This window comes from Dendrobium catenatum, unplaced genomic scaffold (assembly GCF_001605985.2).
Source record: "Dendrobium catenatum unplaced genomic scaffold, ASM160598v2 fragScaff_scaffold_674, whole genome shotgun sequence".
NCBI classification, from domain to species: Eukaryota; Viridiplantae; Streptophyta; class Magnoliopsida; order Asparagales; family Orchidaceae; genus Dendrobium; species Dendrobium catenatum.
Genome location: NW_021319136.1, coordinates 269,647 through 293,842, shown reverse-complemented (window position 1 = coordinate 293,842; position 24,196 = coordinate 269,647). Strand labels below are relative to the sequence as shown.

Below are 24,196 nucleotides of genomic sequence, written 5' to 3'. Positions count from 1 at the left end.
AATTTTTTTTAACAAACTAATTTTGCACAAAAATATTGATTTGAAAAGAAATAAAAATGCTGTGCCAAACAAAACCTTAGAGAGGGAGAGAGATGTGAATGGGAGTATATTTGCATGAGATTTATAAAAATAGATTTGAGATTAATGAGATGCATGAGTGGAAAGAATCCCAGTAATCTCAAATCTCCCTCTTGGCTAGATTCTATTGCAACTTTTTCCATCATATCCTGTGAGATCTAGTGGTGGAATATTTTTTTTCATTGTTAGAATTTTTTTAGTAGAGTTAATGTTGTATTATATAATATAAAAAATAAAATTAATTTTATAAATATACATATTCTAATTTTTAAGTGCCGTATGTTTGTATATATTAATATATGCAAATCATTACAATATACTTTAATTATTTCACCCCCTTTCGCTCATAAAAAGTATTATATGCGGAGTCTAGACTGAAAGAATCGTCTGAACAATAAGTAAAAACTAATTTAATACACATTTTATATAAATATATATACGAATGATTTTTTTTTAAAATTTTTTACGCACAGAATAATTTCTCTTTCCCTTTGTTTTTTTTTTTCTTTTGGGTCGGTAAGAGCATCTCCAACCGAAGGCCAAACGTGCCTATGGTGTCGTTCGACTCCAGCAGAAGGTCGAATCTTTCGCCATTTACTTGCGGGTGAATAGTGCGACGTCACGTCAATATTGGCCACTGTTCACATACCCTATTTTGCTCTCTCAATCGAAAAAAGGCGGGAAAGGGAGAAGGATCTTTACTTGACAGAAGCACTTAAAATGAAATTAGATTGGAACAGCATCAAGTCATTTTAGAATTTTGTTGTATTTTATCGTGAAAAATAAAGTTCTTCATTGTAGATGCCCTAAGTTATTGTCTTCTTTTATTTCTCTATCGTCGTCCATGCATGCTTTTGTAAGCTAGGTGGCTCGTCTTCGCCATCGTTAACTTTGAAAATGCCTGTTTTACTACGCTTGCTATCGTGGACGAAAATATGTTAAAAAACTAGCCAAAGCCCTTCGGAATGGTTCTTATCACTAGCGTTCCCTCGCCAGGGTTTCTTTATAGCTAGGGTTTCCCGATTACTGGAGTTTCTTGCTGACCAGGGTATCTTGAACATTCTTCTGGGCCGTCTTACTTTCGTGTTTCTATTTTTAACTATAAGTTTTTTCAGCATCCATTTTTTAAGTTGGCGTTCACAAGTCTGTATCATTGCATTTTGGAATTGCTTCAAGGATATTAAAAACCTGTCTGGTTTAGTGTTCTTGTTTACGCTCAGTTTCTGACATATCTGGTGCGAGTCACTGCTTATGACTGCTTTACTTAAAATTGAACTTGTTTCTTTTCAGTCTTCATTCTAATTTGTCCTTACCTCTTTTTATTGATTTTATTTTGTACTTTAGGATTGTTAATTTGTTGTTAAGCTGAACATGGGTCGAATTACTATAGACTGTAAATAATCTATGTATGCTGATCTAGAAAGGTAGATAAAAGATGCAATGTATGCGCCTATATTTCAGCTTTTGGCATGCTAATATTGAGTGGTTAGAATTGCCATAGCTTAAGTGGCACTTCTGGTTGCACTGTTGATTAAATATATTTTTTTTCTTTGATATTTGATTGATTCATTGACGGTTTAATGCATGATTGTTATACGCCAAAGCAATAAAATGTAGGAAATCAGAGACATTAAGGGACTGTAGGGATAAATAGGCAACTTAGAGATTGACTAGAAATGTAGAAATCAATTGGTAAAGAAGAGTCTGAAAATTAGAGGATGTCCATGGTATTAATGGGGGAGAAAGATGGGAGCCAAAGCTCATTTATTCATTCATCTTGCTTCTCCTAATTTTCCCAAGGGGGGAGTTTTATAGATCACAAGGACTCAAATGACCAATTAAAACAATTGACTGCAACTTTATAAGCCTAATTACCTAAGACCCATAGTGACTCATTAACTCATCGTAATTTAACCATCATGTTTATTCTCTAATAGAGTTCATCCCTTCACAACAACCTTTCCCTCAAGGTCGAGAAAATACCCAAAAAATTGGTGAAATTGGTTGAAACGGCATGAGCTGAGCGGAGGCGGATAGATTGTGCGATGATGAGTTGGGATATGGCATCGATGTAATGATTCTGCAAGTAGGAGTTGGAATAGGTGGAGTTCATTAATTGAAAAGCGGGTAGTGGAGTTCATAAAGCAACGGGGGCTAGTAGACATGGTATTTAGGAGGAAGAATATTTAGTTGCAAGATTTGACCCTTGATCCATTGGGGTTGGAGGTTTGTGGTGTTGATGGAGGTGGTGGTTAGATTTTGCATATATCTGAATGACATAAGCGAATTAGGCGAAGAGATGTGATAGCTGCTTGTAGTTGGGCATCAAAGGAGGAAGGGGTTTGGGAAGAAAAGATTTGGTGAAGCGGTGAAGAGGAAATCTGGCAACGCTAAGTGAGATGGATGTGGAGCATGAAGACAAGACCATGAAATATGGCAAAAGTGTGGATTTTGTAGATGCAGATAAAGATGGAGATGGACACGGCATGGTGAGGCCCAATGAGATTACCTTTGTTATATATCAAAGTAGTAAAATGTAATAGATTAGAGAAATTAGGGAAGTGTAGTGATAAATAGGAAACTTTGAGCTTGCCTAAGCTCCTAAAATCAATTGGGGAAGAAGACACATGCAATTAGAGGATGCCCATGTGGGTCTCCGAAAGGATGTTGCTTGTGGTTTTTAGAATGCAAAGGGTGGGATCGCACTATCTTGTAGGATAAAATGGCCGCTGACCTTTATACTTTATGCAAGCAGGCCGATGTGAATGCAAATGGAATTATACATATGATTTTCCATAGATATAGCGGCTTTAGCCTACACATCTTGATAAATAATAATATGCATAATTCGATGGTCGCGGGATTTCCCTTATTTGATACATCAACTTATATGAGGTTTATTTGCTGTGAGTGTCGATTTCTCATGGGCACAAGTCACCGTGATTAATTATATCTTAGGTCTCAATCTAAGAATACTCTCGATTAAGGATGCTATTTTATTCTCTTTTAGGTTTGACACATAGTGGAATATCTTGGTGTTGACCTTATTTTTGGATGAGGTCATCATATACTACCCCAATTTCTGAATATACATTTAGTGATTGACAATCACCCAACTGTCAATCATTCAGGACTCTATTAACTATAGATCCACCTATTAATTATTCAATCAACAATCAATACTTCCGGCATCCAATCATACATTCAATCAAATATCCACTCTACAATTTAAATTTAAATATATTCAATGCTTCCTTCACTCTCCAACTTTTAGTCAATAATTCAATCAATCAATCACACACTCAACATTTAATCAAACTTTAACATTCAGCCTGCAATCAATCAATGATTATACACATCTACAAATATCAAATATACAATCATCATTGAAAACCTACAATCACCAATTGATTCATCTGACCTAATTGAGCTAGCTCAACTGATCATATACATCATCTACCTTCAATCAAACTCTAAATATCCTCTGATGTTTAACAAACTCCTTTGATCACTTCTCCTAGTGCAATGAGCTTCACTCAACATTCTAACTTGGGCTTTTGAACTGAAGTGGAAATGAATTGAAGCTTACGGTAAAGTGGGCTGGATGTTATTTTGACGAACTAATATGCTGTTTGGAGTGTAGGGAGGGTTTATGTGGGCTAATGGATTGTCTGAAATGGGGATATTTGAGTGGAGGATTTGCTATTTGGGACTTTGAACAACAGGCTGAGAAGTGACAAGAAATTGAGTAGGGTTCACATGTGAGGTCCGTCTGCAGGACTAGGATGTGAGGGATTGGCCCTTTTTTTGTATAGCTGAGAGCAAGAGACAGGGATCGACCTTGGTTTGGACGGTTTGCAGAGGATTGAAGCGAGGTGGTCTGGTAGATTTGTGAACAGGGGATGAGTACAAGGATTTGGCATGGAGAAGCCTGTGGTTTGGGGTTGGCTATGTGAAGTTGACCTTGTGATATGCTTGTAGGAGTTGGATCGTTCAATAGGCTGAGCTAATCCGGCTATATCAGAGGAGGAGGATGGTGGTTGGAGTGGAGGTTGCGACTGGGGTCGGGACAAAACATCAATCGAACGGCTTGGTCGAAGGGAGTGCAAGAATCAAGCTTGTGGAGTTCCGGTTGTGAAAGAATCAGGAGGAGGGAGTTTGGAAGTTGAAGGAGGCGTGTGAGGAGCTGCGACAAGTGACGTTGCAGGCAGTTTGCTATGAGGGATCGAGAGAGCTACGATATTTTTTTAGAAGAAAAAAACAAGTGAAGGCTTCGTCAGCTTCATTTTAACGACGAGGCTTTGCATTCAAACGAGGCGAGCAACATCTATCCGAGGTTTCTCAGCATCGGGATTTCAGCAGAATTCACTGGAGATTTGCATAGAGTAGCCGGTATTTCATCAGATTTCGACGATACAAGGCTATTAAGCATTGATTTGAGTTTTTTTTTTGTATATTTCATTATTTGTTGAAGAGATAATGATGATAAAAGTAATAATATTGTATTAGTATTCTTATCATCAAGCAGTAGAATTCCACATATCTTTTTTTCCTCGATTTGCGTGCATTTCCTCAAAGTTGTGGGTTTGTGGGAGAGCTGATCTACCTCTCGAATAGTAGATCAATTGTATATTTCATTATTTGTTGAAGAGATAATAAAAAACCAGCCCTAATATTTGGTTCCTTCATTTTTCTTCCTATATACTTGCTATTTTTACTTCCAAGATGCATTAAATTGGTATCAGAGTGAGATTTTGGAGAGATGGCAGCATAGAAGGTGGATACGTTGGAAGGCGAAGTGGAGAAAAGGAAATCTCGGATGGTGGAGAAGTTCTCAACCATCGAAGGAAGATTTTCCGCCATGGAAAACCGAATGAAGAGCCGATTTGGAGGGTTGGAGGAGATGATGAAGAAGCTCATGGAGATATAATCCAAAACTCCACTAGCAGTTTTGATTGCTAACCCTAACCAAAATTTGACCGAGATTCCCTTGGCTAAATCTAAGGGATAGGAGATTGGACGGGAGTAGTTCAACGAGCTTCTATCTTCAAGATCCACCTCCTAGGGCTCCGATATGAGGCAGATCATGGTTTACAGATGGGGGACAGTAACGAGGGAATTTTGTGGTGGAGGTGATGGTTTGACCGACCACTATGGGAGTCATTTCGGGCTAGAGGAGTGGGTGACCGGAGATGGAGGGGGTCGAGTTGCGCTACGGGGATCAGTTCATGTAAGGAGGGTGGAAGAAAGGTGAGATTCCCACCCCCGATACATAGGGGAAACATGTAGGGATCACAACAACCGCTACACTGGAGGAGGAAGAAAGCTACTGAGGCGGTGGTGATCATACGGTGAGAAATTTGAAGATGAGAATGATTGAGGAGAAGAAGAGTGAGAGTTCAATAATTGATACACAAGCTCCTTTCGAGGATAAACTGGTCGATAAGGAGAAAGATGCGAATGAAGAGGACAAATAAATAAAATTGCAAAGCCAAACTGATGGTGTTGATCAAAACCTAAATCTTGTGCAAAGTGATTCTACCAAGACATCCACATCTCAAGAACCCGAGTTTTTCAGAATAAAAAAATGAAGATGAGAAAGACATTGAAATCAAGCCAACATCTAAGAATGAAAGAAAACCAGTGGAAGCACCTTTGGTTTCTACTAGTATGGGTATTTTTGAAGATGAAAATGTTTAAAGTTGAGACACGGATGCAACTAATACAGAGTTCTCAAATGACAAAGTTGGCATCGAACTGCCGGAAGATTCATAGGATGAAATTCAGCATGGGACCTTTGACCACATTGGTTTCACAGAAAATCCAATTTATTCAGAATCAGATTCATCTATTGGGGCAGCTGTAGTAGCTTTATTGACTATTCCTACCTGAGTTGTCCGCATTGTTACGTTTGCTTTGGCATGACCATGCCTAGAAATAAGTTTTCCGAGTGGAAAATCTTATCATCGACGTTATACCAAAATTTATGGCACTGATGGAGGTGCAGCTGCAAGTCTAGTGCATGATGCTATCATTGACCACAGGATTTGGGAATCCCAAATCGATGAATGGCAAGACCTATTCTGCAAAACAGGAAACTTCCAGAATGGTATCCTATCACCTTCTTCAATGAGCTATATTACTTAATGCTGTGGGAACCATTTGGACAGATGGGTTGCCACTTGTGCTGGGTTTAACAACAATTGAGGAAAGAAAATTCTCTCGTAATATATCAAATCCATTTGTGAAACTTTAAGCATGTCTATTCCACGAAATAACACTTCACTTGATATCCTTGATAGGATGGCATCTATGCTTGACAAAATTAATGCCCCTATCACCTTAAATTCTGCTTTTGGGACATCATTGCTGCAAGGAGAAGAGAATATTGGCCGGTTACTCTACCTGAAGGCATTGAATGTTATATGTGGAACACATATGACGTGCTTTTGCACTCATCTTTAGCCCTTATCATGCTTTTTCTGAAGCTTGAGCTCAGTATTCAAAGAGACTTTGCTGCTGTTTATAAAATTGCTTCCCTTCAGGCTCCTTATTAATTTTCTTAATTTATTAGATCATTTTGTGAAATTTTAATTTTAACAGATTTACTCTTCTGCATTGCACTGGGCCTTTGCTAGTTACAAAAATGGGGGATTGTTATTTGCAAGTCTTGTCCCTAGCTATCTCTTATGTCAACATTCTTGCTTAAGGACAATGATTGACAAAGCAAAATATTTTTCAGTTTTTTTTCTCTGTTGTATTTGAGTAAGCTGCAACATGTCTTTTGGTGGGATTCTTCTATTAGTACTGAAGTTTTTAAGGTAATGTAAGTCAAGGAGAATGTTTTGAAAAAGCTTGGCTTCGTACATTCCACGCCCTTATATTTATGAGAGATAATAATGTAAAATTATGTTTTTAATTCCCCTGACATTTTTTCTTCTTCTCCAATTTCATACTCTTCCGCAAGAAATGTTTATTTTGCTGTTGATGTGTATCAACGATATCTCTATTCCCAGTCCAAAATCTAGATTTGCAGTGTTCTAATATATATATATATTTTTTTTTTTCAGTAACATTTATTCTATAAGTCATGATGCGTATGATGAGTGTGAGCTAGCTCCTAGCGGCCACCAGTTACCTTGAGAAGACTCAACACAAGCATTCTTGGATCATTCAATGTATGTTATTGATGATACCAATATTTTACAAAACAGTTGATGTTAGTGCTAAAAAAATAGCAGTAAGGCCATGGTTAGCATGATTATAGCATATAAAGGGCATACAAAAATCTTCAAAGCCACCCAAATGAAGACAAATAAACAATTTGTTTGCTTATGGTGTGTGGGCTCCGAGAATTTGTGCCCCAGCCTCTCTGCGCCCCCTTTTATTGACGAGGAGATTTTTAACGGATTTAGGTTAGGGTAAATTATCAGAAGGCAGATTGAGTTTTAGATAAGACAGTACCTATAGATTTCGCCTCATTTTGCGAGGACTTTATGATCTGAGTTTTTGTTGCCCATAGGTGCAAGCCTCTATGGTTAATCACCCCTCCCGATAACGAGAGAGAACTTTCAATTAAGGCTAGCGTGAGATAGACACTGAGTACCCAGCATATAGTATCAACAATTTTAGGATTTGAATTTGATATTTGATTTTGGGGTTTATGATTTGAAATTTATCACCGTATATTTAAACAGATAATATGGGGAATGAAGATGACCCCGATCAAGATCCCATGATTTCATCATCCCGGGCTATCATGGTCCATAGTCATCTTAGTCAGAGGAGGTAGTCGACACAACTTGATAGAATAACCTTATCAGCAACCATGGGTTGCTTCATCCAAGAATAGCTTGTAGACCTGAGTTGGATGTTTATCTAAGGTGATGAATTTAAGTCAACCTTAGCTAATAAAGTATTTAATATCTTATAGAGTACACCTTATAATTCATTACTCAAGGGATTTTAATCATTACGGAACATACGGGTTTTGGCCGTAACCGTAATATAATGGTATCATTTTGCAACAAAATCATTCAGTTAGAGGGCATGTGTCATGTCATTGCTGGCGGTGAATCAACTGAGAATGAATTGTAGTAAAATACATCCCACAAAATATTTGTTCTTTGTGAGCTGATGTTATTCTTTAATTCATCATCCTCGCCAAACTGTTGCGAACAGTAAATGGATTTTTATTTTAAGTTTTTGTGATAAGATTATTATTTAAATGTTTAGAATTTGATTATACTTTGAATTTTAAAATGCTAATAGGGATTTGAGTATTAATACCTCCGGTTGAAATTTTACATTCAACGCAGTCATCATCTGGGTTATATAATTATCATTTGAAAAATATCAGTATTTTGTAGGAATTAGGAGGCATCTTAAAAGTTTGGGATCCTCTCTGATTGAGATTTTCTATTAACACGGTCATTATCGGTGTGACACTGCAATCATTTTAAAAGATTTATATTTTGTATCGGGGTTTGAGCATTTTGAAAATAGGGTCTCCTTTGGTTGTGATTTTTTGTCAACTGGACCATCGTCGGGTGACATTAGTCATTTGAAAATGTTTGTAGTTTACAGGAATTTAGATGCATTTGAAAAAATAGAGTTTAATCTGGTTGAGATTTACATTCAACACGACCATCATCAGGGATTTAGATAATTAGTTATTTGAACCTTGTCAACTTTGTTCGTCCACTAATAGAGGATCGGGTTTAACAATTGATAATTATGCGAACACTAAAATCGAAGACTTATGTTTTATGATGAGTTTCATCTAGAGAACTTTTGAAGGTTTATGGTAGATTTGTGATTAAGCGTTTGTTTGTTAATTCTAGTCATGTTGACTCCAGTTTTTTAAAGGAAGAAGATAAAACTTAAATATTTGACTCGTGCAACATTCTTGGACCTTGAATTTAATAGTTCAAAGCAACTGTTAAAACACATGTGAGATTTTTTTTAGCATATAGATCATAACTATTATAGGGGCATTGCCTTCTGTACGTATATACAAGTGGGTGGTGGATCCGGTGGCTTGAAGATAAATTAGATTTCAGTTGTTGTATATAGGATAAATATTGTATTATTCATTTTGATTCATTCAAATTATCACTTAACATAGTTCCTAAAGGATGTTTGCTCAATAGGTACTAAGAGATCATGTTCTTGCTTATGAGCAAGTTACATTATTTGCCACGAATCTCCTATTGCTGCCTATAGGCTAGTTGTGTGTTATTCATGGCAAACTTCCTTTGTTACAAACCTCCTATTGCCACCTTACGGATCAAAATTGCGGTTAGGAGCGAGGAGGCTGATAGGGTGGTAGCTGAAATTCATGAGGGACTTTGTGATGCGCACTAATCAGGTCCTAAAATATCGGTTAAGATCAAAATAATAAATTATTACTGGCTATCTCTAGTGAAAGATTGTATTGATCATACTTAGAAGTCTCATGAGTGTCAATTCCACGGTGCTGTTATACATCAACTGTCAAATTTGTTGCACCCTACGGTGACATCTTGGCCATTTAAATGTTGAGGGACAAATATAATTGGGCTAACTGAGCCACCACCATCAGCTAAACACTGCTTCATATTGGTTGCAACTAACTACTTTTCCAAGTAGGTTCAAGCGGTTAGAAGTCACATCTGAACACGTGATCAACTTCTTTGCTCATAATATCGCCTACAGATTTGGTGTGCCGTGCTGCAGAATCTTAGACAACGGCCCAATTTTTAAAAGTACCAATATTTATAGATTTGTTGATCTATATAAAATTTGACGTTATTTATCCATATATAATCCAAGGACGAATGGTCTGACAGAGGCCTTGATGTAGAACGAAAAATGCTCTAAGTCCGCTTCCCAAAAATCTGAAAACAGTTTCAGATTTTGATCCAAAAATTCTGAGAGAAACTTCAGATTTTATTCTTGAGAGAATGGAAGTGGAGATGAGGGTTTTGGGGTTTAGAACTCAAGTGGAGAGTTGCAGGTGCACAGAAAAATATTGGAGAGAAACAACCTAGGTTGGGACTTTGAGAGTCACGGCCAGCAATGGTGGGGCTTGGAAAATCTTGCCAAACGAACAATTTGTAGTTCTGGACAGATTTCTCAAGCAATTAATAAGGAGATGGGGAGGCGGCAGATGGAGTGGGGCGGTAATTATTTCCTAAATCCTTTGTTTGGTTTTAGGAAAGTAATTAGAGTTTACCCCTTTGAAAGTTTCGGCTGTTAAGGTTTGGGAAATAAATTTAGAAAGGGGAATTTTAAATCCCAATCAATGCCAAATTGATTTGATTGTGATTTAATGACTTTCCTAAAATAGATATTGTATATTAGGAAATATTTTGAATTTCAAATCACTTGGATTTGAACTCAAATATATTCCTAAATATATTTAAGTCATCTTAGGAAATAAACAAAAAGGAAGAGGGAAGGGTGAAGAAGTTTGGAAATAAATCCAAGTGGATTTATTGGAGGGACCGGCGGCATCATGAGGGTGGGAATTTTAGGGAGAGATTCATGAAGGTTTCCAAACAATGCTAATTTAATTTGGAGGGATTAATGACTCATCTCCTTGCAATTCAAATTTGAATTTTGAATTGGAGAGTTAAAACCTTCAAAATATGGATCAACCCCAATTATGAAAGATTTCAAATTTGAAATTTGAAACCCAAAATTGTCATGAATTTTTCCCTCTCGATTTTGCCAACCCAAATTAGGAAAGGGGGTAAGTGGGAAGGGGAGATTCACGGGTTGGATGGGGAAGGGTGAAGCTCGGGTGGGGTGAGATCCGGCGGCTATGGTGAGGATTTTAGTGGAGCTTGTTGTGGGGGAAGAGTGGGGAAATTTGGTGGATGAATTGGATGTGACGAAGAAGAAAGGAGGGTGGTGAGTGAAGACGAAAATACAACGAGAAAATTACGAACCTGGCCGTCTCCAAGGTTGGTGGGTGATACGATTTCCCTCTCCAAGGGATCTCAAATCACGAGTCCGAACCCATCCTGCGGCTGGTGAGACTTCGATTCCTCTCATAGAAATCTCACTAACGCTCTCTCACAAGAAGAACATAAGTGTGGACACAAATTTTTTTTTAATATCAAATCTTCATCCCTATTACAATAGCTTAAGGCCCTATATATAGGCCACAACATGAGAAAGAAAACAAAAATTACAAAATTGATCCTTGGGCCACAACACTCAAATATACTAACCTAGGGGTAAAACAGAAAATAATATAAAATAAAAGCTAAAATTCATAAAATAACTCTTAAATGACATTTAAATTATAGCCGTCGATTTACGACGCCTCCTGTTGTTGACCTCATTTTTTTTTAGGTCAATTTCTCCGAATTCAACTCTAGCATCTAGGTCTTCGTAGTCTAGAATAGACGTCACCCGTAGGATTTCTCTTAGGTGGATACCCACTGACGTAGCATCGACTCGAACCTATCACTCAACTCGAATCAAAATCAATTCAATCCAATTTTAATTCGACTCCAAACGAACTAAAAACAAGCTTGATTTATGATTCGTCGATATCGATCGACTCAATTTAATGTGACCAAATTCATTTTCGATCGAATTAATATATCATTTAGTTCTAAACAACTCACTAATCAAACACCAAATACTTTCTAATAAAACTCTGTCTTAGTTTTAATCAAATCAGAATCAACCCTTAAATCTCTTTTAAAATATGAATCAATCACAACCATTGATTAGAGAGGATGATATCATAAATTTAAAATCAATTTGAATAAAACAGTTATATATTTTGATTAGAGCTGGTTCAAAATTCCGAAGACCCATGATCTCCCACTCTCTCGGTAGTTCGCAGAACTGAGTCACCCCCTCTCCTTCTAATTTCACGAACTGCTCCCTCTCCCTCAGATTTTCTCTCATCAATTCGCAAGAACTGCTCTTCCTCTCCGTCTCTTTGTTTCGCACGAAGCCCAGGCCTCTCTCTGGCATTCGCACAGAACGAATCTTCTATCCCATTCGGTTTTCTCTCTCTCTTCAGTTCCAGAATACCCAAGGCTCATCCCTGCTCCAGTTCGCATAAACGAACCTAGCCCCAGTGCAATTCGTACAAAATCCCCTGCTCGTTTGTCATCTTTGTTGCATGCAGGTACTTTGTCCTTCTTCTTCTTTATTGTTTGCAAGAATAATAAACCATTCCTTTTAATTTCACATAAAAACAAGTTATCACTTTTTCTTTCTTCATATAATTACATCAACTATTTAAAATGATTTCTGTTTCTCAAAATTAAATATTTCACAATTTTGATTTTGAAAAGGAAAGTTATTATTGCTGTCAGGAAGAAGAAATGATGAATTTTATTCGTTTTGAAAAAGTTTTCTAGATGTCTCATATTCTTTTACTGTGTTGTAATAAAATGTTATAGACGTTTTGTTTGTCTTATTATATATATTGTTTCTTAATTACATGATAGTAATTAACTTAATGCTCTAAATTTTAAAAGAAAAGCTGCACTTGTTTTCCCTTCATAGAAAATAATATTTTATCATTCTAATTTTCTAAGTTGGAGTCTCGACTCTTTCAATTGTCTTGAGAAATATATTTATAATTCATTACAGCTTGTCTTTTCTGAAATAAATATTCGAGAATGGGATAAAGGCTTGTTTATTATGTTATTTGGGTAGAATTTAAATCAAATTCATGTAAGATTTAAAAAAAAATGGTATAATTTCAATTTAATAAAACTTAAGAAGTTTAAAATCTTAGAACTATTCGACATGAATTTTGTTAAAATAAGTTTGATAAACTGTTTAGCTATGTATTTCAGAATTTAAGATTTGGTGAGAACAAGAAATCCTTAAATCTTTTAAATCTCATGAATAGTATGATTTGTTAAATCTTAGATTCAAGCAATAATAGGATTGAAACGGGATTTATCAAAATAGTTGGATTTTAAAGTCCCAAAATTTCTCTTTGACGCCCTTCACACTACCTAGGTTAGTGTTTGTAGAAGCAAGTGGTTGTCAAGAGAAAAGTGTGTTTGGTTTGAGAATTAATTTTTGGAATTTTGGAAAGCAAAAGGTGTTTGTTTTGAAATTGTGAAATGTGTAAATGTATAATAGTGAAGTGTTTAGCGTATTGATTTGGATTGTGTGTGTGTGTTGAGAAGCGAAACTTGAAATTTGTGACTTTTTGAAAGATTGAGATTTGTTAAGGGTTTGAAAAATGAAATTTATAGGTGATTTGAAAAGTGGAAAAGTGTATGTTTTGAAAAGTATAAGAGCGATTTTGAAAAGTAAGATGTTTGAATTTTGCGAAAAGTGAAATGTGTTGGGAACTAATATTTGTGTATGAGAGTGTATGAGTTTTGATAAATGAGATGAAAAACCATTTGTGTTGGGAAACGAGTTAGTTGTGTGTTTATTAAAAATGAAAGCATTGAAAATCAAAGGCTCTATTTCTCTCTACCTCTCTCTTTCCCCTTTTACTTCTCCTTTCTTGTGCCTCGGAGTGAATGTTGGAAAGATATACAATAAGAGTTTAAAAGTGGAATGTTCAAAATCAAAGTTATCAGACCGGTGTTCAAGCCCGAAGAAAGGTACGTCTTTGTTTTTAGTAAATCTCAATTATTTCATTATTATTTATTATATGTACTTTCTAATTCACTGTTTTCTTTTTCTTTATTGGCATAAACTGCGAGGAATGGTACGGGTCGAGGGAACAAATGTACGAGGGACTAACGGCGTCAGTCGCCTCTATCCAGCCGGGTAGAGGTGCTACGGGCGGAACCACCGGGTCTTAGCCCCCGGTGATTGTGAGTATTCTAAACTTAGAAAACCTTTAGGGACCCCTTGATGTGGTTTGCGCGAACTCTTTCCTTTTAGATCCCTGTAGTAACTTCAATTTTATTAGGTTTACTTTTATTTGATTTTAGATTCTTAAACCCTTTTACATGTGCGCAATATCCTAAGGGTTAGTGATAACAAAATTTTTCATCCTATACAACACTAGTGACACTTAAGGACAATAATTAAGGACCGAGTCTTAGAAAACTTAGACTTAGGATGCATGCACACTATAGAATAGAAACATATAACGTAGAAAATTTAGTGACACCTCACCTTAGAATTAGTGAATATTTTTAAATTAAAATTCAATCAATTAGAAAACTTTATCTAATAATTGACCTAGGACATATCAAAACCTCATAGCTTACTACACACACTTAGATTTGTTTGTTAGGACAACCGACTCTAGTTTTAGGTTAGGCCGGTGTTTACTTTCTTACTGCTGTGTGACGGGCTTTTTCTCGGTTTTCACTGCATGTTGGTTGTAAAATTGTTGGTGTGTTTGTTTATTTACTTTTACTGCACTCTGTGATATGATTTGATTGACGATTAGATTACCCATAGGTTAGGAGCGATCTGGTTGTTAATAAGATTTCCTGCAGGTGGCCATACTTGTGCAGGGCAGTAAAGGGGGCTAATTAATTAATAATCATATAAATGCTACAGGTGCTTCAGCTGCTTAGCCCCCAAATAAAAAAGAGTGTGGCCAAGTGTGGCTAATTGATTTAATTTAAATGAGAATATATAACTGTTTGGGATGATTTTGCTTAGGATAACCCCGCAGGTGGTCTAGATTTTCTTTTTCTTTCTGTGTAATGTAATGTAATGTAAATGTGTTTGAAAAATGTGAAAGTGATTTTGAAAGTGGGATATTACATCCAATTTGGAATCCAAAGAAAGGAGAATATACCTTAAATGATTATTCTCTTTTATTTGAAAAGCCAAATTTGGATGATTTTAATATCCAAATAGAAAAAAAAATACCTCTTTTAGGGATGAGTTTTTTTTTATTTGGATATCCAGACCCGGCGGATCCAAGAAGCTCGTAGAAGAAGAAAGGACGAAATGAAGACGGAAGAAAGAAGACAAAGAAATGAAGATACATGAAAGAATATATCCCATTTCAAAAATCACTTGCGTCATTCTTAGGATTAGAATCCGAGTTTGTTGTCAGTGGTGCCCGGCCACTTTACTTTTCTGCAAAATTATGGATGTAATTATATGGACATTGAACATTGGATATTATATTTGGATTATTAAATTTGATTGTTTATATTGTTTGCGCAGTAGCTTTTTTTAGGGCCCTTGCATGTCGGGTTTTGTTTTAGCTTGGATACGAATTAGAGTGCTTTTTTTAGTAAGGGCACGAATAAAATTCTTCTACTTGTAATCCTAATAAAAATTTTTAGGCTCACATAGTAATTCTAACGATCTAAGAAGTAAGCTCGGGACCGCCGAGAGTCAGAATAAGCATATTAATACTTTATCTTCCTTGTTAGGCATCTCCCCGTCTGCGGGTTCTGGCAGACCACTTGACCTATGAGGGTGCAGTTCTGTCAAGGGGAAGGTTTGCATCTCTTTAAGAAAACCTATTTTAAGCCTAATTTTAAACTGTATTCATATTCATTTTTTATGCATTTGAGTCAATTGACATGCATTTGCATTAGATACAAATTAAAAAGAGTCTAAAATATTAATTGCATTTTTAGCATAACTCACCTTACATAAGTGAGGGCTAATTAGGACTGTCTTAGATGTCGGCCCCAATTTCTTAAAACTTTAAGTACGTCCTAACCCATTTTTATAAGAACGTACACATGATTTTAAAGCGCCTAGTGTTTAGCTGGCTCCCCATCCAGGCCGGGGTAAGTCCAGATTTGCACCATTAATTAGGTTTGGTCACTATTTTATAGTACCCAAATTAGATTTAGGTTCTGAGGCAGATTCTTTTTAGATCTTAAGTCCTCGCCCTCTAGGAATATAATCCCAACTTCTAATAAAATGTCAATTTAAATATAAATTTCTCTCTTAAAATGTAAAGCCCAACATTGGATAGACTGAGGTTGCCTTGAGCTTCTCAAAAATCCGGCTCCTCCTACTTTTTCCTTTAACTCGCTAATAAATGTTCAACATTGAGCTTTCTCCTTGGAAAATCCTTACTTTTGTTCCTTGTCTTTACTTTGTAGTCAAAAGGGTATGAAATCACATTTTAATCGAGAGTTTTCTTAGGAGCATTCCTCCTAGATGTAATTAACTATAGGAGCTTGCTCCTATAGGGATTTGAGAACCCCAGACTAAATAAACCTTGTTTGTATTCATATAAACAAAGGGGATAATTTTGATGAACGCAGTATATCTTTAAAAACTTCATTTTCTATTATCTTAAATTATGTTTTTGATGTTATTATGTCTTTTCAGATAATATAATTTCTACTTGATATATTCAACTTTAGAAATGATGAATTTTATAAAACTCATTATTGCTTTTGGATGTCTTGAAGAATTTTATGTTCCGTCTTTCAGATGATATAATATTCTCCTTGCTATATTTAAATAAAGAATGAATATTATTTTTTAAAAAATTCTATTTCTATGTTTTAACACAATTCTTAAGAATTTCATGTTTATCTTTCGAAATAATATGTTATTCTTTGAACTGTGTTTGATTATAGAAATATCAATTTTTAAAACCCTATTTTGATATTGAATCCATTATAGAGTATTGTGTCAGTCTTTTGATATTGTACTTTATTCTTAATGTAGTATTTGATTACAAAATAGGAGAAATCAAAATCTGTGTGGTGATACATAATTTTTCCCACCACCTGTGATAGATGCGCCAAATCTTCGTGTCGATGTCCGCATCAGGCATTCAACAAAATACTGATGAAATTGCTTAAGAAGATTCTCACCATGAACAAAAGAGAGTAACATACCCAAATGATAGAAGCGTTATGGGAGTATCGTACTACTTATAAGACGTCAACCAAAGACACTCCTTATGCATTGCTTGCTTGAGGATGGACGATGCATTAGACGAAATCAGGTTACAAGCTCAGCAGAATTTAGAGATTTATCGAGCAAGGAGCCAAGGATAATAAGATCTTTTTTTTTAGAATATGGTATGCCATTAAGCATTTCAAAAAGGAGAATTTGTCCTGGTGTTGAGAAGACCAATCATCCCATATCAAAAAATTGGTGGTAAATTTGAGTCTAATTGGGAAGGTTCTTTTGTCATCGAAATGGTGTACCAGGGAGGAGCCTACTAACTTATTGATATGGATGGTCAAAGACTCATATCACCGATCAACGGTCGATATTTGAAGAAATGTCATACATAAAGTTTGCTAAAAAATGTCGTACTTAAAATCTCATGTAAAAAAAAAAAGAGAGCACTTTGTACATACATATTGACATATGTACTTTATTTTCAAGAATGTTTAGACGGGTGATTTGTCCTTTGATAGTGTAAAGAGTTGCGAGTACAACTATGACCACGATCACAAACACCTCATCCCTGATGACTGACTGCCTTTTTCCCCGTAGCAAGAGTCACATGATCATGCTGGAGCAAATAGCTCAGTGACCTGAATAACACAAGGGAGAATTTTGGAGATGTTTGGGACAGTAGGCTCCGCCATCAATTGAACTTGAATGTATTACAGGGATGGATGGGGAGGAACTTGGCAACAATAAACTCTTTACTTTTTTTATTTTTTGCTAAGTAGTTAAACTCAACAATAAAGGGATTATATTGAGAAAGTTCATCCCATTTTTCTTTCAAAGTGCTGTAATGTTATGTTAGAGAGGAATTCATTTTCTTATGTGTTGAGTTCACTAGAGAATCCCTCTATTATAAAGAAGAATGAGTACAATGTTATAATGTAACAAGAAAATAGACATCCAACACTCACCCAATGTAGGTACAACCAAATTTTCCTAAGATAATAGTTTTCAGATTATAATATGAATAAGGGTTAATTATTTTTATAAATATAACCTCTACATTACGAGGGTTGAGTACATTTTAAGGTGCAAAAAAATATACATACGGCACTCACCTAAGATGGTACAGCCAAATTTTCTTAAGATAATAGTTTTAGATAATATATCTATATTGTTTGCTTGAGGTTTCAGCACATACCCGTATGATTCAACAACTGGTTGAGAAATGGTTGTTTTGTCTTCCTCTTGTTTTCTTCCTATTTTATATCCTTCGTAATTCAGCTGCATATCCCTTTTGTTTATAAGGCTATATGTTACTTGAGGGTGGTTCTTTCTCAAGCAAACATATTCGAAATCTTAATGGGTTGTTCTACGGTTAGTGCTCTCAGATTCATCCTTATTAACATTTATTTATGTATGGTTTTATGGAACAGGTTTCTAGTTTTGTCAAGTAGTAGAGATTCTACGATAGCCAGCACAGCTATTTCTCTGTTGTCTCCCAGCCTGCTGCTGGGGAAGGCTCTCACAACATAAATGGTCAAGGGGAAGTTTCTAGGCTCATGTGTAATCCACGTCAAAGTGAAATAATACTATATCAAAATTAAAACATGAGTTCAATTCCTTGCATGCTAATAGTGGCGCTGCGCCCTTACCCAAATGCTCTATTTAGGAGTGTAAATGAGCCGAGCCAGCTTGCGAGCTAGCTCGAGCTCAACTCGTTTATGGGCTTGCGAGCCGAGCTTATCGAGCTCACGAGTCGAACTCGAGCTTAAATTCGAGCTTGTTTATTAACCCAGCTTGAGTTCGAGCTTGATTGAGGCTCGGCTCTCAAGCTCACGAGTCGGCTCGATTCACTATTATGATTTTTAAAATATTTTTTATTTTTAAAATACCCGGCTAATCAGCCTAATACCAGCCTAATAAAAGCGTAATAATAGCCTAATCTTGCCTACTTGAGGCGGACAACGCTCGAGCCTCGAGGTGCTCGCGCCAGTCGCGTGGCTCGAGGAGGTCGCGTCAATCGGCGGCTCAAGCTTGGACGGCGGGACGACGCGGATGACACGTAAGCGGATCGGCGAATTCGACTCGGATGACGCGTAAGCAAATGGATGACGTAGACATTGACGGCGGGGCGATGTAGACGCGGAGGCTAGACGAGCGGCTCGAACTCATTTACAATGGAATGAGTCGAGCTCAACTCGAGCTTGCTTTCAGATTGATGAGCTAAGCTCGATTATGTCAAAACTCAACTCATTTACACACCTAGCTCTATTCACGCAAAGCTCCGTAAAACTACATTGAGCTAGAACCCCAGTTTCTTCTATTTATTCCAGCTGAGGCGTGCCTGCATTCTCAACACGTTGCTTAATTTTGCCGTTACAGTAGTTTTGGTTTGTTTTGTTCACAATTTAGGTATGCCATACATAAAATTCATTTGGATTTTCAGCACTTGTGATTTACGGGCAGTTACAGACTAAAAAGGTCATTTCTTACGCGCGTTGGGATTCACACAAGTTCTCTTTACATGTAATGATGACCTTTTAACTTGTTGCTGGTGATCTTAGTTTCAGTTTCATATGTGAGAATTTGGTCATTGTGTTAATTGTTCCATGTTGGAGGATTATATACGATGATTCAACTATACTTTTAACAGGTTTGCATATCTTTTTTGTTGTAAAATTTCTAAAAAATGTGATACTTATTTGATTTCCTTAAGAGTTTATAGTCACATCTTCATCTTGAACTAAATTAGATGCTGAATACTCATTTCCTATATTCTGGGGCTTGCATCTTGCTGCTATTATTTGTATTGTGATTTTTGTTTGGCTGGATTCTGTGAAAGCTAAAGCAGCATCTGGACTATGCAGCTTATGATGGTCTCTTTTCACTCGTTAATTGTTGGATGCGAACTCTATTGGATAGGAGCATAAGTAGCCTTGTATGACAAATTGTTCATGCCGAGCTCAAGTCAACTCGTCTGGCTAAAAGAAGTTGATCTCATGAGTCAATCTGATTGGGTTAATCAATCAATGATGATTGATTATACGTGGACTCGGCTCATATTTGAAAAACCTTAGTACTTATATCATATTATTAAATGATTATAATTGACTATAAGATTTCATTAAGCCATATTATATTATTTGTATATTTATCTTTTAATATAGTTTTTTTATTTAATATTGCCTCTTTCACTTATAACTTATAAATGGGACATCAAAGAGTAAGTCTAAGAATATATATAACCTATTGTCTTGAGGTCCGTATTATTTAGCAATGAAATTTTTTTTGGGAAATTTTGGGGCGTCAGCCCTTCTATTAAAAGTCAAAAATTACAAGTAAAGGAGATTACAAGTAAGGAAATCCAATCATAAGCAAAAACAAAAACTTATGAAGGAAAATAAACCCCAACTAAACCACCCAATGAAGGAAATTACAAAATTGTAAAATCAAAGAACAGCTTTTTATAATGCCCAAAAAGAGAAGACTGAAGCAACACATCTAAATGCCGAGCTCCCAAAAAAATGAATACCAGGAACGAATCACCATACATTAGCAGGCCATCAGCAGAAACCTGCAAAGACATAAATCCGATCTCAAAGGAACGAGCTCCAAAAAGAATTAACCAGGACTCAGATTTAAATAAGAGGCAGAAACCCCTGGTTGAAATATTTAGCAATGAAATATTATAGAGTTCTCTTTGCAACCAGTTTTTAATGAAATATTTGTCACTGTTGACTGGCACAGCGGTAGGCATGAATGGTCCATGGACGTGAGTTTCTGAGGACCACTTGATTGTAATGAATATATTTATTTTGAAGATGATCTGTGCTTTGATTGTTTAATTCGAGATAGGCTATAAAGTTGCTTCAAAGCAATTAAACTACCTATTTCTATTACATTCCTGGAATCAAAGAGAACTTTTTTGTTTGCTGTGTCAAATCATTTCTTCGAACAAAGCGTTAAAATAGAGCTACGATTTTGAAGTTCGGATAAAAGGTGAATTCCTGCTGAGTTAGGAATCTTTAAATTTGATATGTTTAACGAATGACCATGTCTGGTGTTTTTTTTGGAGAATACCCATATCTGGAATTGTAGAAATTGAAATTATGGAGTCTGGACGGGAACTTTCTGTTCAGATTATGAGTGTACACAGTATTTGTACATTGTAAAAAAAGTATAAAATTGTACTCAGTGTATTGTGTGCACTCACAGTTCGGATTGGAACTTACCATCCGAACTCCGCACAGAATATTTTATCCTGGAACTCGGTTTAACTTCGAAGTTGGTCCTGATCTATATGATTTGTTTATTTAATAGAAGTAAATGTGATGAAGCCTGTAGGATGAATGAACAAGATAGGTGGAACGGAGAAGGGTTATTTGGTGATTTTTCTTATGGCTTACTGTAAAAAGAGCGTTTGAAAGATGTTTTTTTTTTGGTTCAAATTGGAACAAACTGAACTTTCATAGCAGATACAGATTCATATGATAGTGAATGCATTCTTTTTTCGTGATATTGCTGACAGCTACACTTCGAATCAATTGGAATAACAGCACCCGATGAATGCGGCGTCATTGCTTCAATGTTCCATGGTACATTTTCTGCTTCACAAATGGACGCGATTTAAGGTGCGTTACGAACAAAAGGCTTGTTGAAGATATGGGTTGCTTCAGCCTTTTCAATGTTTGATTTTGATTAGAACGGTGTGGTGGCCAGTCAGAAAAAAAAAAGTTAAAGAGAAGCCGACAAAAAAGTTATTTAGGTCAATTATAGGGGTGTAATAAATGATAAGTGTATCAGATCCATTGTTGCTTGTCCGGGTGGTGAAGAGCCGGTTGGGCAATGCCTAGGTCTCTGGTTCGAATCCCTTAACAAGCAATGAAAGTCTTAAGTGTTGGCCCGTGTAAATTGGTGTGGGTTGCATGTTAGGTCGATCGGAGTTTTCATTGGCCTATGAACAATGCTTCCTCGTCACAAAAAATAAGCGTATAAGGTAATTTAGTGGATGAGTTTTCGGAGAATTAGTAAAAAAGTAGCATATGAAAAAATATTAGGGTGTGAAATTGGAAGATAATACAGCTCATCTTGATTTGTTGGTTGGGAGCTTTAGACTATCAACTAAGAGGATTTGGATTTGAGTCTTATGTATGCGCTGTTTAAATCTGTCTTAATTGGCCTAAATGTTCTGAAAAAAAAAAAAAACACGATGACAAAATAGAATGGATTTTTTTTCTTTTTTCGGGAGTGGGAAGTGCTTTATGTTATAGGATTTTTATAGAGGATTATAGAAATGAAAAGAAGATATTAAAGATATCCAAATAAATATTCAAATATATTATGTCCATTCCTTCTAATCAATTAATCATACAAGCAAATTTATATCCATCATTATTTCATATTTATCATTAAGGCTCTTAGGGGTGTCAATTCAGGTCAGTGGGTCGGGTTAGGGTCGAATCCGGAATTGACCCGGCACTGTTCGGGTCAACCCGAACCCGACCCGTTTTTAAAAATGGTTTTTAAATCATTTTTTTTGTTGCTTTTTAAAATAAATTTTTTATAAAAATATTTAGTTCAAAAAATTTTATATAAAAAAAATGTTTTTGAAAGTATAGAAAAAACTGTATCAAACGAAACCTAAAACTTGATTTTTTAGCCGCCTGAGAAGTTTTACTATCATCAAGTAAAGGATCAAATATTTTGAAATATTATCCATAAAAAATTAAAATTATTGATATATAATGAAAGATTTCGTTTTGACTTATATTACAAAAAATATTTGTTAGAATTGTTATTATTAAAAAAAAAAAAAAAAAAAAAAAAAAAACATGATAGGCAAAATAGAATGGTTTTTTTTTTCTTTTTTTGGGAGTGGGAAGTGCTTTATGTTATAGGATTATTATAGAGGGTTATAGAAATGAAAAGAAGATATTAAAGATATCCAAATAAATATTCAAATGTAATATGCCCATGCCTTCTAATCAATTAAGCATACAAGCAAATTTATATCCATCATCATTTCATATTTATCATTAAGGCTCCGTTTGTGACTACTTTCTTATTGTTTATAGAAGTAATTTTTTAGAATAAAATTTTTTTAAATTAAATTTTTTGTACTAAAAAATTATTTTAAGAAGATATAAGAAAGTTAAATTTAAAAACCAGAAGATCTTATATATAACAAGTGATTTAACTCATTGGTTCAAATTACAAATTGATTCAAATACCTAAGAACCTCAATGATCAAAAGTAAAAAAAAAAAAATTATAAGAAAATAAAATATAATCATTTATGTCCGACTGAATAAGATCTACATTCAAATAAAAAATACATAAATTGTGACAAGTGGTGTAACATATATATATTAAATTTCCTCCAAAATGCACCTTGTTTTGATAATATGCTTATGAGTCATGTTAAATATTTGTATCAAACAAACTTAAATACTACAATTTACATTTAGTTTAACTAAAAGGACATGTGATGCATAAAGTAGATATAAAATTATTTAAATAAATCTAATGAAAAAGTTGAAAGTTATGCTTTGTTTGGGACGCTTTCTTACTGCTTCTTAAAATAAATTTTTAGTATAAAAAAAAAATTGTTTTAAGAAAGCAGTAAGAAAGTCATCTTAAATAAGGTCTTAGAGTGCTGTAACATATTTTGTATTAATTCTATTGTCAAATATTTGTATTATTATGGATGAGTGTGCTTTTCAGGGTCATCAGTCGTAAAAATATGTGTAAGAATGTTTGACTTAAATTATATATAGATGGATTATAGACATGGGCGGAACCACCTTTGGGTGAGGGGGGGCAATTGCCCCCCCCTTAAAAAAATAATTTAAATTGTTTTTTATTGCATAGTTTTTTAGGTTTTTTAATCTTTATATAAGGGTTTTTAGGCAATTTCCCCCCTATAAACTTTTAAAATACTATGATATTTAGACAATCGCCCCCAAACAATTATTATAAGAGCATTCATCATTTATTTATTTTTAAATTTGTAATTCCAAAAATATCCTTACAACCAAAATTTATTCCGGGGCGCTGCCCTTGACCCCGCGACCGAACAGGTAGTCGAACCCCGCTGGAGCGCTGCCCCCTTGCACCGCGACAGTTATTATAAGCTTGCCCCCACCCCCCCCCCCTGAAAATTAAGGCTGGTTCCGCCCCTGATTATAGATTTACTAAATACTTTATTAAATTATTTCATAATTGTAAGCAAACAATCCATTAAATAGGGTGGTTAGATGTTACTATTTGTCCCTACATAAACAAATAGAAGATCCAATTGTTTGATTAGATTGTAAACTAATATAATCTGATTTGAT

General features: G+C 35.4%; 1 long non-coding RNA gene across 1 annotated transcript; it reads left to right on the top strand.

Annotated features, from left to right (window-relative positions):
* The first annotated feature begins 900 nt into the window (after nucleotides 1-900).
* On the top strand, nucleotides 901-19,588 carry LOC114579877. The gene is made up of 2 exons (XR_003701098.1): nucleotides 901-1,313; nucleotides 18,294-19,588. It is a non-coding gene; the product is annotated as an uncharacterized LOC114579877 (long non-coding RNA).
* Nucleotides 19,589-24,196: the final 4,608 nt, after the last annotated feature.